The sequence below is a fragment of the Mytilus galloprovincialis genome, chromosome 9, assembly GCF_965363235.1.
Source record: "Mytilus galloprovincialis chromosome 9, xbMytGall1.hap1.1, whole genome shotgun sequence".
Lineage (NCBI taxonomy): Eukaryota > Metazoa > Mollusca > Bivalvia > Mytilida > Mytilidae > Mytilus > Mytilus galloprovincialis.
Genome location: NC_134846.1, coordinates 51,843,704 through 51,849,659, shown reverse-complemented (window position 1 = coordinate 51,849,659; position 5,956 = coordinate 51,843,704).

Below are 5,956 nucleotides of genomic sequence, written 5' to 3'. Positions count from 1 at the left end.
AATTATGTTGCATGTACATTGAAGTTACATCTATTTTCTAAATAAGAGTATTAAAAACAAAAGGTTGAAAAATAATGAAACAGATGCAACAAGATTATTTAGAAAAAAATTATACATGTATAACGAAATGGTGACACAAGAAATAAACATCATATAAACATGATAGCTAGCACCGAGACATATTCCGAGGTACATAAAATATAGTGCTAGTTTAACTTTCATAGATAACTTAGATTGAATAACACCTATTTACAAAAATATTGACATAACTTATCGAAAAGATGACCCTTGCTTAAATATTTTAATACATTTAACTCTCAAATTCTTCTGTCGCCGATGGATAATCTTTTGATGAATTTATGTGTATCCTTTCATGTACAATAAATCTGATATAATGCATGTTTCCCTAATATATAAATTGGAATGTTATTTCCACAATTGACAGAAAGATGATATAATCAAAGATTGGAATTTGGACAACTTGGAATCATTGATAGTATTGGCGCACAGCGGGATCAATATCTTAACTAGATAAAACATCTTAAGAATAATGACAAGTTGAACTGTTGGCAGAATAATCATGAAGGCTCCCGCAGAACATGTGTCTAGCCTGCTACTGTTGCTGTGAGTTGAAAAATATTGTTGAATCCCCCCAAAAAAAAGAAATAAAAGAAGACAACTTTTTTTTAATTTTCAAGTTTGACTCAGTTGTTGGTGTCTAAAATCCTTAACCCTAAAAAGCATTTTCAAAATCTACAGTTAAAAAACGGAAAACGAAAGATATATATTTTCAAAAAACTTTGCGGTAGATGTTAACTTAAAAGTTTTTTTTCATGTGCAATACGTTCTAGGAAGTCTTAACAAAGTTATTATCATCTGAAGAAGAAAAAAACATACATCGCACTCAAAAGCTGTATCTTATTGTCAACTGAAAAACCGAAAATGCTATTTTCTTGTGTCCACACTTCACTTTCATTTATATATAGTACGTTCTATCTGGACAAAGAATCTGTATTTTAATCAAAGTGCCAAATTTTATTAAAATTCAAGGGCGGGGGATCTCAATATCGACAACCGCCCAAGTCAACCAGAGATCTGAAAATTGGTATGTTATACTAGTACTTCTTTTCAGGAGTAAGAACACATAATGGTCAGCTCAGAGTCAAGACATGGTATCTGGTCATCTCTTTTTTTTAATTGTTGACTTATGAACCAACACGTCAAAAGTCAAGTCTTTTACAAAACAAGGCTTACATTCGTATCATTAACCATTTATGATATGTGTGAGATTTGCCGCTGGACGTTAAACCCAAATCCATCGTTATCATCATTATCAATCTATAGCCATATGTCATAAACATGAGAATATTGAACAAGGTTGGACTGTTTTATACGTTTTTTTGGGGGTAGTGCATGTATCCCAATGTCGATTACAACATGGCTGTAAAACGGTCGGAACCACAACACCAAATTGTTTCCCGGCCAAAAAAATATATTGACAAGTAAAATAAACCCATAAAAAAGTAAGCGTTTCACTTTCAATATGTATTTTTACTGCATAAGTATAAGGGAGTTTACAGCTTAAACTGCAGTTTTCTAAGATTCATTACTCAGTTATTATTTTGTTTTGAAAATATGTTGCAAAATAGTTTTGTCCTGTGTTCCCGTCTCCTATGAAACTCAGCAGACTTGTTTAGATGTGCTTAATAAAGATATAACGCAGACTTTTTTTTTGTCTTTACATTTTTCTTCATTTTAATATCATCGTGGTTCTCTGATTTATCAGATGCAAGAAAGTTACAAATTGAAAAAAATTATGGTGTGGTAAGTTTTTGATTCTCCACGGGTGTTTTTTTCTCTTCTTCTTGCCTTCTTCCAAATATATATATAAAAAAAAGGTCCCGAAATCACAAATGTTAAACAATTCAAATGAGAAAACTAACTGCCTAATTAATGTACAAAAAAATGAACGAAAAACAGACATGTAACACAGAAACAAACGACAACTACTGAATTACAGACTCCTCTATAAGTTCACTTTCAGAGACGTTTTGCACTGTGACCTGCTCCATAGACTGTAATTAATTATTTTTTCAATAAGATTTGAACACTTCTATTAAATAAATTTTACACACAGATGTAAATAGGAAAAAAATAGTACACAAACAAGTACATTATTTTCTACATCATATTTGCATTTAAATTTATGCTTAATCTATCGTAAATCATATAAGCAGACCAGACAAATTGGGAAAGCCATAATCTATGTGTCCGCTCGACTCTGTGATTTATTTGACGGCAAGGTGTAAATACGTAAATATTGCTATCAATCTACTTGAAAGTAATCAATACAAAACTCAAATATCAATTATGATATTAAGATAGGTCTATTATGACATTAAAGCAAAATCAACTGTACAGTCATGCGAAATTTATTTTAACAGTTTAAACTGAATATTTGATTTATCATTCGGTAAACATAACCAGGCGGTCTTTTCAAAAGCCCCCATATTTATCAATTCTAAAAACAGACAGATTTTCAAAAACATATATATTACATGTACAAATTCAGAAAACATGAACTTTAAGCCACCCACAGTGTACAATTCTTTTAAATGCGTTATAGAGTAACAATTTATTAACAAGGGTGCGTGTTGCTATAAACTGTTTTATCTGCTTCTGCAAGTGGAAAATTTGGCGACATTTAAAATCGGAGAAACAAGCTGGTAAGAGTTGTCATGAAAGTTGTGAGTCACTAAGCGTAGAAGTTACAATTAAAACATTTCAATACACAGAAGATAAAATTTTAAATTTGAAAATGATTTTGTAATTTCATAAATACAAGATTTTACTGTTAAGAGGTATACATGTGGGGTATTTTATCTACGAATTTGTTATCAACTTCAAACGATGGCAGTAAAGTTAGTATAATCTAACAAAATACAAAAAGAAAAAAACGTTAGATAAATTCATTTTCGTTACAGTATAAAATGAATAAATATTTACTTTCAGTTAAAAGGCTTTTTCGCAATCTTATTCTATTTACTGATAAAATGGGTCTATGTATCAAAGCAATACTTAAATATACCCCTGACTGGTCCCTTAGAAGCAGATAACTGTCATCCTAATATGCAGATCTCTTTGATGCCAGTATCTGGGGTACCAGATTAAATACATAACTAATATGTTGGTATGATAGATGGTATATACAATTACAGAAATGGACAAATGAATAATGATAAATCTCAGCAGTGAAGGTTTATTAATTTGTCAATCATAATCGTCCTAGATACAAAGTATATTTTAGTTGGTATTAGTAAAGCAATTTATTATTTTATCAAATGTAGTAGGGTGATTCAGCAGTTATGTTGTAGTGATATAGGTAAACTAAGCACTATAAATAAAATATTGCTACTCTGACAGGATTAATTCAACATCAATTGTAAAACCATTATATCTATTAACTAGATGATGTGGCAGATTTTTTTAAAAAAGATTTTCTTGCTTATTATCAAGCCTGATATCGATTCTATCCTTCATTGTTTCAAATATTAATGTAGATTAAAGGTAATAATTTAAATTTCCTTCTTCAAATCTAAAAAAAAAAAAAAAAAGTATTGAAAAAATGTTAATCACTACTTTAATAAACTAGTGCATTTAGTTTGTCTTTTTTTTTCCAGGGCATAATAATCCAACACACACATAGGCATTTAGCACCAAAAAATAACAATTACATTTTTATATATTGTTTAAGTGGAACAGCCTTGTTAAAGTAACTGAAAAAAATTCTGTATTGTTGCCATGTTTATCTTTCTTGTAGTAAACTTTAATTTCATTAAGCAGACCTTTGCTGCTTTTATATTAAAATTAGTTCACTTTGATTTTATAACTTATCTGCATGAACAGTATTATTTTATTTTGTTTATGTGTTAGATGTTTTATGTTTTGTGTAATGTATGTATATTTGTCTTAATATGTGTGTTTGTTTGCATTGCATGTCATTTTGCTTATGTTTAATGTATTTAATAATGTCAATTTTAAAAGCTCACTTACTTTGTTTACAATGTATCGATAATAAATAAAATTTTGATTTGATTTGAGGTGTTGCATTTGTTGAATAAGCATTTCTTTTTCAGATGGAAACTAATTGTGCTCCCCTTCCAGAATACCTGCTTCTTGTATTCCTATTTGGAATGCAGAATTAGGGCAAATCTTCTTGAATACAACAGGGAAAAAAATCTACTTAATTTCAATCACAGATATATTTATGTCCTTTGACTTAACAATCCCCATCAGCTAGTATTTATCTTATAATATATTATAATGCACACATGATGAAGATGATGAAGATCAAAGATACACAACTAGGATTTATGACAAATGTAATAAATTCAGTCTCCCACTATCCACTTCTTTTTCTTGATTAATAACTAATAACTAATATTCTGCTTGATCCTTTCATGTACCTCAATAATCAAAATATAAGCAAGAATGTTTTTATTAAGATTTTGAACGAGATAGTAACTTTTCTAGCAATTTATGAGCAAAAAAAAAAAAAAAAAAAAAATCACAATATCAGAATACATCATCAGCTGACTCACATGGTCTCACTGTTTGAATGAAATAATTTTGTTTTACTCTTGCATTGATGATTTAAAAACTGACAATATATTATAATTATTAATCCATGAGTCTTTCCTTGTAAAAATTATGAGACAAATACTCAACAGGAAAAAATACATGAAGATTTATTTCTGTGGATTTTTTATTTCAAGATGCAAATGGCAATTAGAAGTAAATTCTCTGAAATTATTTTGTACTAACTCAAATTTGTCGACATTTATTGAAGTGCAGCAATTCTAAATGGTAAAATTTTAAATAATTGAGTACTGTTAAGTTTAAAATCAAACAGACCAATTATTTTATTGACCAAGAGTATAACTAGGTCCGAACTTGTGTTGCTTTGTCCAATTGATTAAGGGCAACATGTATACTGAGCATAACTGATCAAGAAAAATTCCTTGTACAGTGAGCATATTAAAATTTCAAATAATTGGAAATCAAGAAGTGGTTGCATCTCTTAGTAAAATATTGCTTTAGGCTACAAAAAGCTTAGGTTAGCAATAAGCTCCAGACCAAATTTTAGATCATTCACTTCCATAATACATGTAATAGCAGAGAAAAGTTCAACAAACGTTTTCTTCTTAATGTCATTTGGAGGGATTGATAGACAGAGCAGGTACTAGACCTGAAATTCAAATTTTGTTTTCATTGTTGTAGGCTAAAGTGACTTATAATTGCTTACATTCAACTCATTTGAACACTGGTGGAAATTTGTCTCTTAAGGAATCATACTACATCCCCTTATTAAAACATAAATTATTTGTATTTGCTTATAAACTTATTTGCTGAAGTAGTATTAAAAAGTTAACCTATGTCAGTGAGGAAAATCACATATAAAATATTTTTCCCTTGTCATGCATAAATAATCGAAAACAGACCTAATCTTCCACACTTAAACTGAAGTAAATCTGATCACTGGAACTTGTCAGATATAATATACCTTTTACAATAAATTAACATTCTAAAATTGTGGACCTGTGAATCGAATTTACTCAGCAACAGGACTAATCCAGAAAAATATCCAAATCATTAAAATAATTTGTATATGAATGAGTGCACCTGCTCAGATAATAAATGTAACATCCTTATAGTAGACAATCCCCTTGGGACAGATCTTTTAATTAGGGATTTACCTAGTCCAAGATTACTCTAATATAGAACCCTTTTTCATGAGAATCATGACATAATGGGGATGTGGGATGTCAGAGTGCAGTAAATATAGATAACATTAAAAAAACAACCCATGTACTTGTTTCCTAAGAAATTAAGTGGTGAAGAATGATAAACATATTGATTATATATACCCAGTATACTTAAAATTAAAAGGCAGTCA